Source organism: Pristiophorus japonicus, chromosome 2 (assembly GCF_044704955.1).
Source record: "Pristiophorus japonicus isolate sPriJap1 chromosome 2, sPriJap1.hap1, whole genome shotgun sequence".
Classification (NCBI taxonomy): domain Eukaryota; kingdom Metazoa; phylum Chordata; class Chondrichthyes; family Pristiophoridae; genus Pristiophorus; species Pristiophorus japonicus.
The window spans coordinates 263847471-263869983 of NC_091978.1; the positions used below are offsets into that span (position 1 = coordinate 263847471).

At 45.9% G+C, this 22513-nt stretch overlaps 1 pseudogene; it reads right to left on the bottom strand.

Moving 5' to 3' along the window:
- Nucleotides 1-10063: 10063 nt before the first annotated feature.
- On the bottom strand, nt 10064-10243 carry LOC139251431 (U2 spliceosomal RNA; annotated as a pseudogene).
- Between the last annotated feature and the right edge of the window lie 12270 nt (nt 10244-22513).

The window sequence follows — 22513 nt, forward strand, 5'->3', positions numbered from 1 at the left end:
TCACGCCTCATACCTTCAAAGTTACCCTTCTTTAAGTTCTGGACCATGGTCTCTGAATTAACTGTTTCATTCTCCATCCTAATGCAGAATTCCACCATATTATGGTCACTCTTCCCCAAGGGGCCTCGCACAATGAGATTGCTAATTAATCCTCTCTCATTACACAACACCCAGTCTAAGATGGCCTCCCCCCTAGTTGGTTCCTCGACATATTGGTCTAAAAAACCATCCCTTATGCACTCCAGGAAATCCTCCTCCACCGTATTGCTTCCAGTTTGGCTAGCCCAATCTATGTGCATATTAAAGTCACCCATTATAACCGCTGCACCTTTATTGCATGCACCCCTAATTTCCTGTTTGATGCCCTCCCCAACATCACTACTACTGTTTGGAGGTCTGTACACAACTCCCACTAACGTTTTTTGCCCTTTGGTGTTCTGCAGCTCTACCCATATAGATTCCACATCATCCAAGCTAATGTCTTTCCTAACTATTGCATTAATCTCCTCTTTAACCAGCAATGCTACCCCACCTCCTTTTCCTTTTATTCTATCCTTCCTGAATGTTGAATACCCCTGGATGTTGAGTTTCCTGCCCTGATCATCCTGGAGCCACGTCTCCGTAATCCCAATCACATCATAGCTGTTAACATCTATTTGCACAGTTAATTCATCCACCTTATTGCGGATACTCCTTGCATTAAGACACAAAGCCTTCAGGTTTGTTTTTTTAACACCCTTTGTCCTTTTAGAATTTTGCTGTACAGTGGCCCTTTTTGTTCTTTGCCTTGGGTTTCTCTGCCCTCCACTTTTCCTCATCTCCTTTCTGTCTTTTGCTTTTGCCTCCTTTTTGTCTCCCTCTGTCTCCCTGCATTGGTTCCCATCCCCCTGCCATATTAGTTTAACTCCTCCCCAACAGCACTAGCAAACACTCCCCCTAGGACATTGGTTCCGGTCCTGCCCAGGTGCAGACCGTCCGGTTTGTACTGGTCCCACCTCCCCCAGAACCGGTTCCAATGCCCCAGGAATTTGAATCCCTCCCTGCTGCACCACTGCTCAAGCCACGTATTCATCTGCGCTATCCTGCGATTCCTACTCTGACTAGCACATGGCACTGGTAGCAATCCCGAGATTACTACTTTTGAGGTCCTACTTGGAGAGAGATAACGTCCTCTGTAGAACTTGAATTGCAACATACTAATGGTTTCCTGCAGGCCCTGATGGTGCCTTGTAAACTATGAACATTAATATGTCTACCGGCTTCCTCATGCTGTCAGATAGATTAGACATGGGCTTCCAAAGCATCACTGATCTCCTCCAAGTTGCTCTCCTGCAGTGAGGCAGGAGTGATGTGCCACTAGCCCTGGAGAGAGATGATGCAAATAAGGGAGCTGTAAGTGCAAACTCCTCTCAACCCTTTCCATGTCTCATGCATTGAGATGCATCCGAGTGCCTGCTCATTCTGCCTATTGTCATCACAGGAGAAGTTTGCATACCTCCCAGCCCTAGCAAACAATCTGTCTGTCACCTGCCTTATGTATACATCGTGGGCTGCCCCGACCTATGTGAGAACACTATTATGTATGTAAACATTACCAATGTGTAAGACTTGCCACCAGGGGGTGCACTTGTGGGAGACCCAAGGGTCACCTGCATACCCCGGGCAAGCAGGTATAAAAGACAGTCTACCATGCTGCCTCCTCACTCTGGAGTTACAATAAAGAGACCAAGGTCACAACAATTTGAGCTTAAGATATACAGTCTTGTGGAGTTATTCTAAATGTAACAATTGGCGACGAGTAACAGATAACAAACTTTCATGCAGTTATGGCTGCCGTTGGTATTCTTGAGAGATTTGTTGAGGGTGATGATTGGGCAGCCTTCATTGAGCGTCTTGACCAGTACTTTGTGGCCAACGAGCTGGAAAAGGAAGAAACCGCGGTCAAGCACAGGGTGATTCTCCTCACCGTTTGCGGGTCCATGATATATGGCCTCATCAAAAATCTGCTAGCACCGACGAAACCAACGGAGAAGACATATGAAGAGTTGTGCACGCTGGTTCGGGAACAGCTCAAGCCGAAAGAGAGCATTCTGATGGCCAGGACGTGGCGAGCTATATCGCTGACCTAAGACGCCTTGTGGGACAGTGCGTATTTGCTAGATTTTTGGGGGAAGTGTTGCGGGACTTTTTCGTGCTTGGAATCGGCCATGAGGTCATTCTTTGCAAACTGCTGTCTGCCGAATCCTTAGATCTGAGTAATGCCATCACGATAGCCCAGACTTTTATGTCCATGAACGATAACACTAAACAGATATCATTGCAGCATCGGAACACACCGGCAAGTACTGTGCAGAAAATAATGCCTTCAGCAGGCAGAACTGTACATGGCAGGGCCTACACGCCCACAGAGGCCAGCCTAGGATGACTCAGAGTGCGTATGGGGCATGAATGCAAATCCATTAGCACCAAGTTGGCGCTGCGGGGTTAATCATCGAGCCCATCAATGCCGATTCAAGCACTACGTGTGCAAGGGCTGTGGAACAATGGGGCACCTCCAGCGAATGTGCAGACGTGCTGTGACTCACCACGTGGCAGAGTCGGCAAAAGATGACCGATCCGGTGCGGATCATGCTGAACGAGTAAGAGAGGCAACTCAACCCAAGGCTGAAGAGGAAGTGTATGGGGTACGCACTTTCACCACCAAAAGCACTCCTATAATGTTAAAAGTCAAATTAAACGGCATTCCAGTTTCCATGGAATTGGACACGGGGGCGAGCCAGTCAATTATGAGCCAGAAGACTTTTGAGAAACTGTGGGGCAACAAGGCACAAAGGCCAAAACTAAGTCCGATCCACACCAAGCTGTGCACTTACACCAAAGAGCTCATACCAGTCATTGGCAATGTGGCAGTGAAGGTTTCGTACGATGGAGCTGTGCATGATTTACCACTATGGATTGTACCAGTTGATGGCCCGATGCTGTTCGGTAGAAGCTGGCTAGGAAAGATCCGATGGAACTGGGACGACATCAAAGCACTGTCTTCAAAGGATGACGCCTCGTGCATCTCAACAAATTCCCGTCGTTATTCGAGCCAGGCATCGGCAACTTCGCAGGCGCCAAAGTGCAGATTCATCTAGTCCCTGATGCACGATCTGTTCGTCACAAGGCCTGAGCGATTCCATACATGATGAGAGAGAAAGTCAAGATCGACAGACTACAATGAGAGGGGATCATATCGCCAGTCGAGTTCAACGAGTGAGCCAGTCCAATTGTTCTGGTGTTGAAGAGCGATGGGACAGTCAGAATCTGCAGGGACTACAAGGTAACGATCAACTGAGTCTCGCTACAGGACCAGTACCCACTACCCAAAGTGGATGACCTGTTTGCAATGCCAGCAGAGGGGAAGTTATTCACCAAGCTGGATCTAACCTCTGCTTACATGAAACAGGAGCTGGCTGAACCTTTGAAAAAATTGACGTGCATCAACACGTACAAAGGACTGTTCATATACCACAGATGCGCCTTTGGGATTCGTTCGGCGGCAGCCATCTTCCAGAGGAACATGGAGAGTCTGCTGAAATTGGTTCCGCGCAACGGGATGTTCCAAGACGACGTCTTGATCACTGGCTGCAACAACACCAAACACTTGCACATCCTGGAAGAGGTTCTCAAGTGACTGGACAGAGTGGGACTCAGGTTGAAACGCTCCATGTGTGTTTTCCTGGCGCCAGAGGTCGAATTTCTGGGGAGAAAGATTGCAGCGGACGGCATCAGACCCACGGACTCCAAGACGGAAGCCATCAAGAATGCACCCAGAATACAGAAGTGACGGAGCTGTGTTTGTTCCTGGGACTCCTCAACTATTTTGTTAACTTTCTACCAGGGTTGAGCACTTTGCTGGAACCCTTGCATTTATTGCTACGCAAGGGTGACGACTGGGTTTGGGGTAAAGCTCAAGAGACAGCCTTTAACAAGGCCAGAAACCTGCTGTGTTCTAACAAGTTACTTGTATTGTAGGACTCGTGTAAACGTTTAGAACTAGCTTGTGATGCATCTTCATACAGGGTCAATTGTATGTTACAGCAAGCCAATACATCAGGCAAACTGCAACCGGTTGCATATGCATCCAGAAGCTTATCCAAGGTCGAAAGAGCCTACAGTATGATTGAAAAAGAAGCATTAGCATGCATATACGGGGTTAAGAAAATTCACCAATACCTATTTGGGCTCCGGTTCAAGCTCGAAACTGACCACAAGCCACTCATTTTGTTGTTCTCAGAAAGCAAAGGTATTAACACCAATGCTTCGTCCCGCATCCAATGATGGGCAGTAACATTATCTGCATATGATTATGTAATCCGCCATGGACCAGGCACGGAGAACTGTGCGGATGCCCTCAGTCGGTTACCATTGCCCACCACCGGGGTGGAAATGGCGCAACCTGCAGACTTGCTCCTTGCTTTTGAGAGCGAGGGGTCACACATCACGGCTCGTCAGATCAGGACCTGGACTAGCCAAGATCCTGTGCTATCATTAGTAAGGAGTTGTGTCCTAAATGGGAGCTGGTTGATAGTCCCAGGGGAAATGCAAGACGACATTAAGCCGTTCTCCGACGCAAGGACGAAATGTCCATCCATTTGGACTGCCTCCTATGGGGGAATCGTGTAATTTAGCCAAAAAAGGCAAGGAAACATTTATACGTGACCTTCACAGTACCCACCCAGGCATAGTCATGATGAAGGCTATCGCCAGGTCACACGTTTGGTGGCCCGGCATTGACTCGAAGTTGGAGTCATGCATACACCAATGCAACACTTGCTCACAGTTGAGCAATGCACCAAGGGAGGCCCCACTGAGTCTGTGGTCATGGCCCTCCAAACCGTGGTCAAGAGTCCATGATTTCGCCGGCCCCTTTCTAGGAAAGATGTTCCTAGTAGCAGTGGACATTTACTCTAAATGGATTGAATATATAATAATGTCATCATGTATGTCCACTGCCATCATGGAAAGCCTCCGGGCCATGTTCGCCACCCATGGTTTGCCCGAAGTCATTATTAGTGACAATGGACCATGCTTCACCAGCTCGGAATTCAACGAGTTCATGACCCGCAATGGCATCAAGCATGTCAGGTCTGCCCCATTTAAGCCCGCATCCAATGGTCAAGTGGAACAGGCAGTCCAAACCATCAAGCAGAGCTTGAAACGCATGACGGACGGTTCCCTGCATACCTGGTTATCTCGGATTCTGCTCAGCTACCGCACGCGACACCACTCGCTTACTGGGGTTCCCCCTGCAGAATTGCTAATGAAGAGAACACTCAAAACCAGGCTCTCCTTAGTCCATCCAAATCTCACTGATCATGTAGAAACCCGGTGTCACCGGCATAAAATGTACCACGATCGCGCGGCTGTATCACGCGACATTGAAGTTAATGACCCTGTGTTTGTTCTTAATTTTGGTCATGGTCCCAAATGAGTTGCTGCCACTGTGTTAGCCAAGGAGGGGAGTAGAGTGTTTGTTGCCAAACTTTTGAACGGACAAACTTGCAGAAAGCACTTGGATCAGACCAAACTGCGGTTCACTGACAACCAAGAACAGTTTGAGGAGGACATTACCATCATTGATCCACCCACACACACCCAACCAGCAATCGACCTCGCGGATAACCACGAGGATGAACCCACCATGCCCGACAGTCCGATCAGACCAGCCACACCGCAGCGCAGCAATGATCTGACTGACTCACCCATGCAAGGACATCAACTCAGGCGATCAACCCGGGAACGCAGCACCCCGGATCGCCTCAACTTGTAAATAACTTGTACATAAGACTTTGGGGGGGGGGGGAGAAGACAGGGGGGGGGCGGGATGATGTTATGTATATAAACATTACCAATGTGTAAGACTTGCCACCACGGGGGCGCACCTGTGGGAGACCCAAGGGTAACCTGCACACCCTGGGCAAGCAGGTATAAAAGGTAGTCTACTATGCTGCCTCCTCACTCTGGAGTTACAATAAAGAGACCAAGGTCATAACAGTTTGAGCTTAAGATATACAGTCCTGTGGAGTTATTCTAAATGTAACAAACACCACCGCAGAAAGTAACTATAAATAGAGCTGGAGCGCCAGGCCCTGGAACATTGTGGGCCGCCCCGACCTGTGTGAGAACACCACCGCAGGTCGGAACTATAAATAGAACTGGAGCACCGGGCCCTGGAACATCATGGCGGAGGTGTGGCGAACGAGGGTACGGGGCCCAGAAGAGCTGAGGGCCCAGGGGCAGCACGGACCTGCTCACACTGCGATATGTGTGCGCACTAGGTCCGTGCAGCAGAGCAGGTCTCCAGTCGTCCTGGTTAATCCTTGCCACTGGATAAAGGCCTAGCTCTGTCAAGCTCGTGTGGTGGCTGATGTGCAACGGTCACCACACGTTAAAAAAAATTCACGCACAGGCATCTTTTACTCCCTCAACTGGAGTTCAGGACTGGAACATCGGGTCCTTCATTGAAACATCTGTGAACTCTCGTGGAAGCAAGTCATCCTCATTTGAGGGACCGCCTATGATGTACATATGTTCAGCCGACTCCCGAGCGCCTCACTATGTCTCTGCTAGCGCCCTAGAAGGAACCAGAAGCAAAGAACTTGAGGGCAGTGGTGACTTTCACAGCCACTGGTAATGCGTGACCACCAGGTCCAGCAGTCAGTAGGTCTTCTAAGAGGCTGCAGATGTCCGTAACCACCTGACGTGTCAATCTGAACTTTTGAAAGCACAGCTCCTCCGAGAAGTCAAGGAAGCTGAGCTTCTGATTGTAGACCCTGTTAGGTAGATAATGCCTCCTGTGACCTTGACCCCTCTGTTGCTTCCCTCTCTACTGGTCACCTGCAGTTCTCTCCATAGTATGTTCTTGCTGCTGATGATCATTCTCTTCCTCATCCGAAGTCCAATCAAAAGCAGCCATGGCGCCACCCATCATGATGTTCTCTCTGTGAACTGTACAAATAAGTCTCTCACAACAAATACTCTCACCAAACTGTGTCCCAGAGGTAACTGAGAAAGCAGCTATAAGCACTAACCCTTTATTCAGATCTGATCTCCTGACCTTTAACCACCTCGATAAAGTGTCGCTCATTCATGCCTTGGTTTCACTGCTGCATTTCCTGACCCCCCAGGAAACCCGTGCAGCAGCTGTTAATTCTAAATTGAGCTCACAATTGCAATATAGTAGCCTAATTTAAATATTCTAATGACAAACCAGCCATTCCACTCAGACAGCCCGATATCCACCGCCGGAAAACCGGCTAAATGTACGTCGTGCGGTTGACGGTTTAACCCCCTCCCCTCCCCCCGCGCTTTCCCTCCCATTGTGGGGAAGGGTTTACATTGAGGCCTGTAGATCAACATTTTGGCTGCTCTCTACTTTGTCTCTGATGCTTGAACGTCTTCTGTACTCAAGGTGCTGTCTGACCAGAGCACTATACAGATTGAGCATGACTTCCCCTGGTTTGAACTCTATTGTTTTGGCTATGTAGTTCAGCTTTCTATTGACTTTGTTCATTGCTGTTCTGCATTTATTGGGACATATTGACCATAAAGTTTATTAAGATCCTTAGGTCTCTTTCAACTTTATCTTTAGCTATAGCGATCAATAGTGGGACTCCTGCCCAATTTTTCCTCTCTGTAGTCTAGGAGTGCTGAAACGAATGTGTGCATTCCTTTCACACAGAAAGATTAGCTATTCACTGTGTAAATTTACTAATGCATTGGGAGCGTATCAAAAATGGTAACTGTAACACAACAACTCGTATTGTAACGTAGTAAAACCTCCCAAAGCGCTACACAGGAGCGTTATCAAACAATATTTGATACCAATCCACATAAAGCGATAGTAGGACAGACGATCAAAAGCTTGATCAAAGAGGTAGGTTTTAAGGAGCATCTTAAAGGAGAGAGGGATAAAGACGCAGAGAGGTTTAGGGAGGCAATTTCAGTGCTTCGGGCCTTGGCAGTTGAAGCCACGGCTGCCACTGGCAAAGTGATTAAAATCGGGGATATGCAAGAGGGCAGAATTGGAGGAGTCAAGAGATCTGTGAGGAATGTAGGCCTGGAGGAGGTTACAGAGATAGAGGGGCCAAAATTCCCAACCGCCGGAAACGCGGCACACCTACCTGTTTCAGTTGTTTTTACTGGCGCGATGGATGCGGTGGCCTCTTGAGCGAAATTCCGCTCTTTGGCTTTTTTTTTCAGCGGACTGGAAATCGGTCATAATGTGCAGCAGTGAGCAGAAGTTTGCACACTAGAGGGGCGGAAGTTAGGGGCGGGTGGAGTGTCCGCCGCTGTCACTCATCAGTGTAGTGCTGATGACGTCATCATGATGCCGCATCACCACGTCTCTCTCCTTCACTTAAAAGGGGAGAGATGCTGTGATTCTTTAGGTTAGGTCCACTCGGCCACCAGGGAGGGTTTTGGCCAGGCCAGCAGCCTGGCATCCCAGGCAGGATGCCAGGCTGCCTGTTGGCGGCCCAGCTGGGGTCATAATTGTCGGCCCAACATGGCAGTCGCTCGACAAAAAAAAAATGGCGCCGCAGCAGTAGGCCTTCCCCTTTAATGGCAGCCGCACCGCCATTTTGCAAGTACTCCAAGCAGAATGCACCGGCAGAAAAAGCTGCCGGTGGCACCGAGCGGTGGGAGCAAGATTTTCTCGGCGGAATTTCGCGATCGGGGAGAAACATCAGCCGTGCGCGCTGTGATGACGCACTTAGGATGGATTGGCAGCATTGGAGCGGTAATGGGGGAAGCGAGTCACCACCAGGATACCACAGGAGCGGAATTTTCAAAATGGCGGCCATGCCACGAAAAATCAGCGGCCATTGTACTCTGCAACGTGGCCGCCAATTTCCGGCGGTAACAGGCCTTACGGACGGAGCAATTTCGGTTCCAGGAAGAGGAGAGGCCATGGAGGGATTTGTAAACAAGGATGAGAATTTTAATATTGAGGCGCGTGTGGAGCCAATGTTGGTCAGTGAACACAGGGGCGATGGGTGAACGGGATTTGATATAAGTTAGGACACAGGCAACAGAGCTTAAATGAGCTAAAGTTTATAATGGGTGGTAGATGGGAGGCTGGTCAGGATTGCATTGATTTAATCAAGTCGAGAGGTAACAAAGGCATGGATGAGGGTTTCAGCAGCAGATAAGCTGAAGCAGAGACAGTTGGGTGATGTTACGGTGGTAGAAGTAGGTGGTCTTGGTGGTGGAGCGCATATGTGGTCGGAAACTCATCACGGGGTCAAATACGATACCAAGGTTGCGAACCTACAGGTTCAGCCTCGGACAGTTGCAGAATGGAGTTGGTGGCTGGGGAACGGAGTTTGTAGCAGGGACTGAAGACAATGGCTTTGGTCTTCCCAATATTTAATTGGAGGAAATTTCAGCCCATCCAGTACTGGATGACAGTCAAACAGTGTGACAAATCAGAGACAGTGGAGGGGTCAAGAGAGGTGGTGATGAGGTAGAGCCGGGTGTAGAAACTGACGTGTTTTTGGATGATGTCACCGAGGGGCAGCATGCAGATGAGAAGTAGGAGGGCAGCAGAATCGATCCGTGGGGGACTCCAGAGGTAATGGTGCAGGAACGGCAAGAAAAGCTATTGCAGGTGATTCTCTGGCTACGATTGGATAGATAAGAATGGAACCAGGCAAGTGCAGTCCCACCCAGCTGGATGATGGTGAAGAGGCATTGGAGGAGGATTGAGTGGTCAACTGTGTCAAAGGCTGCAGACAGGTCAAGATGGATGAGGAAGGATAGTTTATCATGGTCACAGTCGCATAGGATGTCATTTTTGACTTTGATAAGGGCCGTTTCAGTGCTGGGCAGGACAGAAACCTGTTTAGAAGTTGTGTGAAAGATGGACATGGATTTGGGAGGTGACAACATGTTCAAGAACTTTGAAGAGGAAAGGGATTAAAAAAAATGTTTTTATCCAATTTCGTTCCAGATCAACTCTAACGCCAAAGATCACTTTGCGCCAATGTGTTTGATCTTAGGCCAAAAGGCCGAGAGGCGAAGTTGCACTGTTACTGGAAATATTGCAATACCAGGTCGGTGCATGGAGTGGACGGGGCATGCCCCTGATCCAGCTCCCTGTCCAAAAATCAATTCAATATCATGTCCCCATAGGGGATATTAAACTGATAAGAACAGATACTACACTTGATCTTAGCCAAAAGGCTGAGGAAGAGGAAGGGGATGTTGGAGATGGGGCCGTAGTTTGCAAGGACAGAAGGGTCAATTAAGGGTGTTTTTTTGAGGAGATGGATGGTGACAACAGATTTGAAGGTGAGCGGGACAGTACCTGAGGAGAGAGAACCATTAACAGTATCAGCTAACATGGGGGCCAGGAAGCAAAATTGGGTGGTCAGCTGTTTGGTGGGAATAGGGTCAAGGGAGCAGGAGGTGTGTCTCAAGGACAAGGTGAGCTTGGAGAGGGCATGAGAGGACATAGAAGAGAAACTAGAGAGAGATGTAAGTTCAGGGCTAGGGCAGGGGAAACCTTAGGTGAAGTTTAGTTTGGTGGGCTAATGAAGGGAGGGAAGTGGCTGAGGCAGCTGACTGGATGGTTCTATCTTAGTGACAAAGAAGTCCGTGAGCTCCTCGCACTTGTTGGAGTTGAGGGTGGAGAGGGCAGGGGAGAGGGTTTAAGTAGACAGTTTATAGTGTAGAGAAGCCGTGGGTTATTTTGCATTCCAGGATGATCCAGGTTAACAGTTTTGGCAGAGGAGAGCAGGACCTGATAGTGCCTTATGTGGTCCAACCAGATCTGGCGATGAATGGCAAAACCAATTGTTCACCATAAATCTTCAAGCCTGTGTCTCTTGGACTTAAGGGAGTGGAGATGAGAGTTGTACCAGTGGGAATAGCCAGGGTGAGAAAGAGTAATGCTTTTAATGGGGACAAGGACATCAAAGGTGGAGGTGAGGGTGTGATTGAGCAGATTGGTAGCTGCAGAAATGTGGTGAATGGAGGGCCAAAGGCTGGACAGTGGGGAGTTTACAAGTGCAGTTGTTGGGGACTTGGGGGAGAGGTTTTTTTCAGGGGACGACACAGAAGGAAGTGGAGTTGGGAGGGGTAAGGGGGAATGTGGGTGGAGAGCAATACAAGTAAGTGATCAGCGATGGCCTTATCTGTGATTGACACAATGGGAGTAGCAAGGCTGAGTGAGATGGCAAGGTCGAGGAGGTGGCTGTGAATATGGGTAGGGAAGTTTATATGGAGGGAGAGATTAAGGACCACATAACATACAATAGCGTAAAGTGTCCTTGTAAAACCTGTGTTATTATGTGGAAGTATTATTCTTTGTCATTGTAATTGTAATAGTAGTTAAACTTTTCAATGAATTGTCAGCAGTCATCAAAACAAAATGGCTGAAATTACAACATGCTTTGAATTTGTAAAGGTAGAGTATGCCTTACTTTTGCACCATAATGCAACAAAATGTTTGTCATTATTCCCAGATTGCTGCAATGCTGGTGTGCAGTTCAATCCAGAAGCCTATCAGTCTAAAGCCACTGGTTCCCTGTAGGCTAGAGTTCCAGGAATTTTCAATTGCCTTCTGGTGAGAGGTACAAATACAGCTGACGTAAACACAGAAAATACTGGAAATACACAACAGGTGAGCCAACACCAGCGAAGTGAAAATACAGGTTATTGATACTTAGAGTGTGCAATCTTCCAATTAACAATGTCTGGTCCAAGCTGAATTTACTCAACCATGAACAGGACCCCAGAAGATGCATTTTCAGCATCTACAGAGACCCTGCTTTTGCTGCAGAATTAATAACATCTTTGAATTTCTAAATTATCTGTGGAATATTTAGCTTCAATGAAACCCATTTTGATATGTCTTAATGCAAAGCAAAGAGGCTAGACCTATTTAATAGATTTGAGTTTCATAGCAATGACATTTCCTGAGAATTAACTGCGTCGGGAGTACTTTATGTGAATTAATGGCATCATTGAAGACAGCAAAGCACCCTGCCAGTTCCCTGATTGGAATCAATTTGCATACACATCCGGAATTCTTATTACTTTCTGTAGGATGACTCACTGTCTGGTCCCTTTGAAACTGACCGCAACTTTAGGATTTAGCGCATGCGCAGCCTAATGTGGAAACCGCTGCGTCCCCAGAGCCGGCAATCAGCGAAATCTCTCAAATCAGGGAAACTGATGAAAACTTCGGCTCTTCTGCAGTAATTATGTTGTTAAATCCCCCACTAAAAGTTAGACGTAAAGGGATGAGGTGTAACTGGGGCTTTAACAGCGTATTGACTGCTAAACAAAGGGGTCACAGTCTAAGGATAAGGGGTAAGCCATTTAGGACCGAGATGAGGAGAAACTTCTTCACTCAGAGAATTGTGAACCTGTGGAATTCTCTATCACAGAAAGTTGTTGATACTAGTTCGTTAGATATATTCAAAAGGGAGTTAGATGTGGCCCTTCCGGCTAAAGGGATCAAGGTGTATGGAGAGAAAGCAGGAGTGGGGTACTGAAGTTGCATGTTCAGCCATGATCATATTGAATGGTGGTGCAGGCTTGAAGGGCCGAATGGCCTGCTCCTGCACCTATTTTCTATGTTTCTATGTTTCTATATTATGGCCCTGAAAAACTAATTTTAATTTTGCGCAGTGTCAAATTTATCCTTTGCAATAAAAATTTAAAAAACTTAAAATTTTAAAAAAGTTTTAAAAAAAATTGTATTTAAAGTTTGTTCGTATTTATTTCAGGAATGCCTTTTCCCCATGTGAGAGCCCCAATCTTTGTTTTGCTCGCTAACATTTTTTAAAAGTTAGAATTTTATGAGCTGACCCACTTCCTGGTTCCCGGTCTGTGAAAATTCTGCATTTTGATTGGCTGCTTAGACGGCTTGTTGACGTCACAGCAGCTCGCACGATAGAATTCCCACTATACTCCGCCAATTTGAATTACACGTCAGAAAACCTGAACTTCTCGACACAGAGATCGCAAGATATTAAAGTGCAAGGTTAAAGCACATGGGATTGGGGGTAGTGTGCTGACGTGGATTGAGAACTGGTTGGCTGACAGGAAGCAAAGAGTAGGAGTAAATGGATACTTTTCAGAATGGCAGGCAGTGACTAGTGGGGTACCGCAAGGTTCTGAGCTGGGGCCCCAGCTGTTTACACTGTACATTAATGATTTAGACGAGGGGATTAAATGTAGCATCTCCAAATTTGTGGATGACACTAAGTTGGGTGGCAGTTTGAGCTGCGAGGAGGATGCTATCAGGCTGCAGAGTGAGTTGGATAGGTTAGGTGAGTGGGCAAAAGCATGGCAGATGAAGTATAATATGGATAAATGTGAGGTTATCCACTTTGGTGGTAAAAACAGAGAGACAAACTATTATCTGAATGGTGACAGATTAGGAAAAGGGGAGGTGCAACGAGACCTGGGTGTCATGGTACATCAGTCATTGAAGGTTAGCATGCAGGTACAGCAGGCGGTTAAGAAAGCAAATGACATGTTGGCCTTCATAGCGAGGGGATTTGAGTACAGGGGCAGGGAAGTGTTACTACAGTTGTACAGGGTCTTGGTGAGGCCACACCTGGAGTATTGTGTACAGTTTTGGTCTCCTAACTTGAGGAAGGACATTCTTGCTATTGAGGGAGTGCAGCGAAGGTTCACCAGACTGATTCCCGGGATGGCGGGACTGACATGTCAAGAAAGACTGGATCAACTGGGCTTGTATTCACTTGAGTTCAGAAGAATGAGAGGAGATCTCATAAAAACGTTTAAAATTCTGACGGGTTTAGACAGGTTAGATGCAGGAAGAATGTTCTCAATGTTGGGGAAGTCCAGAACCAGGGGTCACAGTCTAAAGATAAGGGGTAAGCCATTTAGGACCGAGATGAGGAGAAACGTCTTCACCCAGAGAGTGGTGAACCTGTGGAATTCTCTACCACAGTAAGTTGTTGAGGCCAATTCACTAAATATATTCAAAAAGGAGTTAGATGTAATCCTTACTACTAGGGGGATCAAGGAGTATGGCGAGAAAGCAGGAATGGGGTACTGAAGTTGCATGTTCCGCCATGAACTCAATGAATGGCGTTGCAGGCTTGAAGGGCCGAATGGCCTACTCCTGCACCTATTTTCTATGTTTCTATGTTTACTACTCTGCATTCCCATATTTGACCATTAGAATATTTCAGCTGTAACAAAGACATAGAGATTATTTTGATCTATCCCATGTACCTAAAGGATCCATAATGGCAAAAATCTCAGTCGAAACTGGAGAAGCCAAATTGGAACAGAAATGATTAAAACCTCAAACTGTGAAATTTATAATTTAATGATTAAAGCTGGTTCCAGTATGGAACTCGGTGATTTTTTTCTCTTAAATTGGCATGCTAACTTCCTGCTGTGATGAAAATATTTTTATTTAGTAATCTATTATCTATTTATTTCATCTTTCTTTAATAGCATTTCATATAGTAGGAAGCTCAGTTTCACGCTGTTGAGGTTTGTCCACCAAGAGGTCAGATTTATTCGACACAATTTGTTGGAACACTCGGTGGTGCAGGTAAACATGTTATATACCTCATCGTGAGGCTGAGCTGCCTCTCTGCTTATCGTTTCATAATCCACACTGGATTCATGGCCATCTGCAGATTCGTCAACGACAAAGTGAGTCATATTTCTCTTACACATTCGCTGGAGGTGGCCCTTTGTGCTACAACCCTTGCATACATTGTCTTTAAAGCGGCACTGGTGAGCCCTGTGATTCCCTCCACAACGCTAGCATGGAGCTACTCAATTAGCCCCCTTCGGCAGACTCTGAGTTAAGGGACTCAAGAGCCTGTTCTCTGTCCCCTGAGAGGTTTCGCGCTCTAAAGTCCAGCCTCTAACTGGCACCACTCTGTGCACAGTACCTGCCGGGTTTGAGTCCTGAGGGTGAGTCATCTGCCTAGAGCCGCAGGTCGAGGTCATGAATGCCTGGCTCACGGAGATGGCCTTCTGCAGTGTTACTGTGGTATCCGCTGACAGTAGTTTATGAAGAAGGCCCTCATGGCCAATTCCAATGACAAAAATGTCCCGCAGCGTTTCGTTGAGGTGGTTGCCAAACTCACATGGTGCCACCGGCCTCCTGAGGCCTGCGGCGTATTTTGCGATTTCCTGGCCATCGGTGGGTGTCGAACTGGTGTCTGGCTGTGAGGAATCTCTCCTTGGGCTTGAGTTGCTCATGGATCAGGGTTACAAGCTCCTTGTATATCTTGGTCGTTGTCTTCGCTGGTGCCAGCAAGTCCCTGACGCGGCCATAGACGGTGGGCCCACATCTGGTTAGCAAGATAGCTCTGCGCTTATCAGCCAGTGTGGCCGGGTCGTCTCCTGCCAGGTCGTTTGCTGTGAAGAAATGGTCGAGCCTATCCACAAAGGCGTCCCAATCATCACCATCGGCGAACTGCTACAACGTACCCAGGGTAGCCATTTTCGCCTGAAAGTTCATAATCTCATCGCCAATTGCTGTGTCCTTAGATGCTCTAATAATGACTCCATGAGGCAAAGTGTTGTACTTGAACAGTAGTGACCTTAGTCCTTTATTTGCTAACTCCATAGTTAGGATCGCACCTGGTGGCTTGCCTTCTATACTAGGCCAGGCATACCTGTACAGGAACCTACAAGTCTCCCACTGCTGTGCCCTCTGTTGGCAAACCTTGTGATTGTACCAACAGTAGTCATGTAGGATTGATGCGTTCATAATAAAGAATGAAACTGAGTACTGTGTACAATGAGTAAGTGTGACCTTAGCTCCTTTAATGAGACTCCAGAGTGCAGGTACTTCATGGGTGGCCTGTTTATATGCTGGGATCCCTTGGGACTCCAACAAGTAGGCCCTCTGGTGGTAGTGTAATACAGGTTGCAAGGGGTTAAATGCATAACAGGATACATAACACCTAATGGATCCATAATGGCAAAAATCTCAGTAGAAACTGGAGAAGCCAAATTGGAACAGAAATGATTAAAAACCCAAACTGTGAAATTTATAATTTAATGATTAAAGCTGGTTCCAGTATGGAACTCGAAGTGATTTCTTTTCTCTTAAATTGGTATGCTAACTTCCTGCTTTGATGAAAATATTTTTATTTAGTAATTTATTATCTATTTATTTCTTCTTTCTTTAATAGCATCTCATATAGTAGGAAGCTCAGTTCCACGCTGGTGAGGTTTGTCCACCAAGAGGTTAGATTTATACAATTTGTTGTATCTACAATACATTAAAAAATCTTTGATTCAGCACGCACTTCCACTAAGAGTTACGCTTACTTCTCATAACAGATTCCCCAACATCCTTTTTTAACAACTCCCCGATTGCTATAAAACAGCATGAGCAAATGCATCAGAGATTCTATAGTATCTTATAAATGCTATGAACCTTTAAGAAAAATAAATAGCCAGTTTCCCATTAGAAAAGGACAGCAGCAGACCAGGAGAGTACTAGAGCAAAAGGAAAGAAAAGGTGAGGAGAATAAGGGGCTGAAGGGGGAAGGAAGATGGGGGAAGCAAGGGTGCAGGGAGGACCTTAGACAAAAATCAGGCCACAAGAGCAAACCTAAAGTGGGTGGTGTTTGAGGGTGAGCAAGAAGCAAGAAGTTCAGTGGAAACCAAAAAAGGGGCATAGCAATTGGGAGATGTGAAAGGAGCAACAGTTGGAAAGAAAGGTGAAGGGCAGGAATGATGAGAGCAAGGTGGAGGCAAGGTAACGGTGTGGCCAGGAAAGGAAAAGTAGAGCAGAAGCAGAAAGAAAGAAGGAAATAGTGAGGGGTGGTGTACTGTTCATTCATAGATCTTATACATAAATCACTTCTTGGTTTGACGCCTGTAATGACAGGAGAAGTCACATGGTAATATGTGACATATTTCAGTAACCGATATATATATAGAGTAAGGATTTTCTGTTACGATCTCTAGGTTATGCTATTGTTTATCTAGATATTGGGCAGTGTCAGCTGTGGTGGGATGTGGGCGTCGCTGGCAAGGCCAGCGTTTATTGCCCATCCCTAATTGCCCTCGAGAAGGTGGTGGTGAGCCGCCTTCTTGAATCGCTGCAGTCCTTGTGGTGAAGGTACTCCCACAGTTAGGGAGGGAGTTCCAGAATTTTGACCCAGCGACAATGAAGGAACAGTGAAATATTTCCAAGTCAGGATGGTGTGTAACTTGAAGGGGGACTTGCGAAAAAGTATTACGACAATGTAAGGCACCAACATTTGCATGCGGTTTTGTTTTTTAGCCATAGTGAATTGTCACTTTTAAGTCATTTTATGTCCCTGACGAATTTATTCAATACTTATTATTTACAGTCTCAAGCTACTGTGAATTAAAGCCTAATTATTTAGATATTAATATTGATCCCGTACACCTGCTGCCCTTGTCCTTCTAGGTGGCAGAGGTCACGGGTTTGGGAGCTGCTGTTGAAGAAGCCTTGGTGACTTACTGCTGTGCATCTTATAAATGGTACACACTGCAGCCACGATGCGCCAGTGGTGGAGGGAGTGAATGTTGAAAGTGGTGCCAATCAAGTGGGCTGCTTTGTCCTGGATGATGCCGAGCTTCTTGAGTGTTGTTGGAGCTGCATTCATCCAGGCAAGTGGAGAGTATTCCATCACACTCCTGACTTGTGCCTTGTAGATGGTGGAAAGCCTTTCGGGAGTCAGGAGGGGAGACACTCGCCACAGAATACCCAGTCTCTGCCCCGCTCTTGTTGGCACAGTATTTATATGGCTGATCCAGTTAAGTTTCTGATCAATGGTGACACCCATGATGTTGATAGTGGAGGATTTGGCGATGGTAATGCCATTGAATATCAAGGGAAGAGGTTTGACTCTCACTTGTTGGAGATAGTAATTGCTTGGCACTTGTGCGGCGTGAATGTTACTTGCCACTTATTGGCCTGAACGTCATCCAGGTCTTATTGCATACGGGCATGGAATGCTTCATTATCGAAGGAGTTACGAATGGAACTGAACACTGTGCAATCATCAGCAAACACCCCCACCTCTGGAAGTCGGGCAGAATAGTAGAAGAAAATCTTGACCTATATGTCACCAAGTACAATATTTTTTAAGGTGTTGTCTTGACAATACCACTATATCCATCTGTTTTTTTACTGATTACGGTTGGCTTGTCTTTGTCTTCCTGCCTGTCTCCCTCAGACCCTCCAGTCCAACTTGGAGATTTCAGGTGTAAGCCCCTACTGCCAGCAGCATGGTTGTCACCGTGTCTGGGTATCCATGGCCACAGGAGCAGAAAATTGAGGAGGAAGCGCCTGAGCTAAAGTTCTCCGTCCTGCATTATTTGCATGTGTGCAAATGGTCTGTGCCTATTGTAGGTTTTCAACCCCCAGGGCAATGCAAAGGAGACAAAGCCCTGACCCAATGGGTTTCATCCCCCTTTTTTCCTGGCCATTGCATATTCCCCAGGGCAATGGTCAAGAAAATCAGCCCCATACTTGTCGTAGAAGGGCATAGAAAAGAGCTGTAAGAACAAGTTAATGAATTGGTAAGGTACAAAATGTATAAAAGCTCTTGTGCTATCTTAGTTGAATGTATGTATTTAATGACTTAGGCTTTTCGTCTCTTCCCCATTGGATTCTCTGGCAGAGGAAAGGGGTAATGCGGATACTGCTATCAAGGAGGAGTGTGATATTCTGGATAAAATAAATATAGTGAGAGAAGAAGTATTAAGGGGTTGAGCAGCTTTGAAAATAGATAAGTCCCCAGGCCCGGATGAAATGCATCGCAGGCTGTTGAGCGAAGTAAAAGAGGAAATAGCAGAGGCCTTGACCATCATTTTCCAGTCCTCTTTGGATCTGGGCATGGTGCCGGAGGATAGGAGGACTGCTAATGTAGTACCCTTGTTTAAGAAGGGAGAAAGGGATATGATGAGTAATTACAGGCCAGTCAGCCTAATCTCAGTGGTGGGAAAATTATTGAAAAAAATCCTGAAAGACAGGATAAATCTGCATTTGGAAAGGCAAAGATTAATTAGGGACAGTCAGCATGGATTTGTTAAGGGAAGATCATGTCTGACTAACCTGATTGAATTTTTTGAGGAGGTAACCAAGAGGGTCGATGAGGGTAGTGCGTACGACGTAGTATATATGGACTTTAGCAAAGCTTTTGATAAGGTCCCACATGGTAGACTGGTCATGAAGGTTAAAGCCCATAGGATACAGGGCAAAGTGTCAAGTTGGATCCAAAATTGGCGGAGGTAGGAAGCAAAGGGTACTGATTGATGGATGTTTTTGTGATAGGAAGGATGTTTCCAGTGGGGTTCCACAGGGCTCAGTACTGGGACCCTTGCTTTTTGTGGTATATATCAATGATTTAGATTTGAATATAGGGAGTATGATTAAGAAGTTTGCAGACCACACTAAAATTGGCTGTGTGGTTGATAATGAAGAGGAACGTCATGGGCTACAGGAGGCTATCAATCTACTGGTCAGGTGGGCAGAGCAGTGGCAAATGGAATTTAATTCAGAGAAGTGTGAGGTAATGCACTTTGGGAGGGCTAATAAGGAAAGGGTATACACATTAATCAGTAGGCCACTTAATAGTGTAGATGAACAAAGAGACCTTGGAGTGCTTGTCCACAGATCCCTGAAAGCAGCAGGCCAGGTGGATAAGGTGGTTAAGAAGGCATACAGAATGCTTGCCTTTATTGGCCAAGGCATAGAATATAAGAGCAGGGAGGTTATACTTAAATTGTATAATACTTTGGTTAGGCCACAGCTGGAGTATTGCGTGCAGTTCTGGTATCCGTATTATAGGAAGAACATGATTGCACTAGAGAGGGTGCAGAGGAGATTTACTAGGATGCTGCCTGGAATGTAGAATCTTAGTAACGAGGATAGATTGGATAGGCTGGGTTTGTTCTCATTGGAACAGAGGAGGTTGAGAGGAGACCTCATTGAGGTATACAAAATAATGAACAGCCTGGACATAGTGGATAGGAAGGGTCTATTTCCATTGTTGGAGGGGTCTATTATGAGGGGGCATAGTTTTAAGTTGGTGGAAGGTTTAGAGGGGATTTGAGGGGGGAAGGGGGCTTCTTTATGCAGAGGGTTGTGGGGATCTGGAACTCGCTGCCTGGAAAGTGGTGGATGCAGAAACCCTCACCACTTTTAAGAGATGGTTGGATGGGCACTTAAAGTGCAGTAACCTGCAGGGACCTAGAGCTGGTAATTGGGATTAGACTGGATGACCTTTTATTGGATGGAGCAGATATAATGGTAAGTGCTGCAGGGAATAGAATATGGCCAGGGTGATCTCCTGGACTAGTTTCGATCGCCTGGATGGGTCGGAGAGGAATTTTCCCAGATTTTCTCTCCCTAAATTGGCCTGGGTTTTTATCTGGTTTTTGCCTCTCCCAAGAGATCGCATGGCTCTGGTTGGGGTGGAGTGTAGAATGTTTTAGTATAAGGAAAGTCACAGTTGTGGTGAGGCGGACTGGTTGGTCTGGGTGCTCTTTGCCTTTTCGTCATTGTTCGTAGGTTTATATGTACCTTTCGGGCTGCTGACCAAGGGCCATGTGGCTCTTTGTCAGCCGGCGCGGACATGATGGGCTGAAATGGCCTCCTTCTGCGCTGTAAACTTCTGTGTTTCTTCTATCAGGGACAGATGAAGGTAGAAAGCAACTGGCAAATGCACTCTGCTATATTCCTGTCTCCCTTCCGTTTTCTGGGGGTCAGTCCTGTTGGGGCACTGTACGAACACCCCTATATGGGCTGGCATATGTAAAGTCCATAGTCTCTGCCATGTATTTGTCCTTTATAACTTTTGCACACTGGACACTTAGGCCGTCCATTAGGCCCTTGTGTCCAGCATTCAGATGTTGGCAAGATGACTAATGGCTACAAAAAAGAGGGCCCTATACAAGCACCCTCAGAATGCGACCAAGCATAGGATCCATTAACTTAAACCAAAATGTTCATGATGAATCATTTTCTGAAACTAGGCAGCTCATTGTCTACCTCTATCTCACTCCGGCAGGACCCTCAGGCTTGCTGCAGCAATTCTACACCTTCATATTGGTATAACTTTCTGGTGGAGGCCAGCAAGCCCACCTCCTGTATGTAAATAACCCTGGGGCTGGAATTACCGCTGGAGTCAATGGTGCATCTCTGTGGCAGATGGAAGTCCGGCCCACCGAAGATGCGCCTTGATCTGCGTACGACACGGACACGGAATGCCTAGGCAAGTTTGTCTATTCTCAATTTTGAGATATTTTCAAGTAAAAAATATTAGTTGCACAATCCAACTTTGTAAAGGTCTTTGTAAAGGTAGTATTCATTTTAAGGAACCTTTACTGATCTGCAGTTGGACAGCTCCTGATCAGCCTGGTTATAAGAGCCAAATCTTACTGAAATAAATGGAGCTGCTTTGAGACATGCGTGTGCTTTCCCTGTAATCTACAAACAATAGTGATCAGTAAATTCTCAAAATGGTGAAAAATAACGAGCTAGATTAACATTAACGCAATGCTTGTTAATGCATAAAAGGTGCTTAACAAAGTGAAGGTTTTAATATTACAAACAGCAGAAGCATGAAACTATTCGAGACAGGTGTGCACCTTGCAGAGTTGAAATGGATCATATCGAACCATAGATGCTTTCAGCACAGAAGGAAGCTATGCGCCCCATTCTGCCAATGTCAGCTATTTGCTGGAGCAACTAATCCCACTGTCACATACTCTCCCCATAGCCCTTTATCTTCCTCTGGTTGAAATATTTATGCAACTTTCCCTTAAAATAGGCAATGGTTTCTATCTCAACCACTCCCTATGGCACTCCACGTTTTAAAAACTGTCTGAGTAAATACATTTCTCCCAGCATCCCTCCTCATTCCTAGAGTCTCTCATAAGAAACAAACTTAGTCAATGTATTCTGTAAAATGACTGATTCTTTTTCAATTTGTAATTGTTTTGATCACATCAATGTTGCCAAAACTTTTATGCAGAATGTTATGCATTTATTAGGGCTGTACTTTACCTGAAGTATTACAATGAAATTTATTGCAAGCAATTGAAGAGAAAAAATGCTTTTTATTTTGTTGCAGCTACTTTGCGTTAAATCAACTGAGTAAGTAACTAGTTCTACAAAGCTACTGGCAAAAAAGCAATCAAGGCCCAATAATATGTTAAAGATCCTTCGTGTGACAACATGTTCTGTTCTTCAACCCAGAGTGAATGGATAATCAGAAACTGCGGTGTTCATTAAGTCCGTGGTCGCATTAGTGTGAACAGGAAAAATGTACATAATAGTTTCTTTGATGTTGTCGTCTCAAAAACATGCTGCAATTTTTTTAATTGCTGCAATATTTCAATTCATTATCATCAAAAAGATTTCTACTGATTTTTATTTGCAATGTTAGAATTATCCTTAATTTCAAAATTAATAAGTGATTACATTTTCAAGCTATGATTTATAAAATATATTGGAGTATTT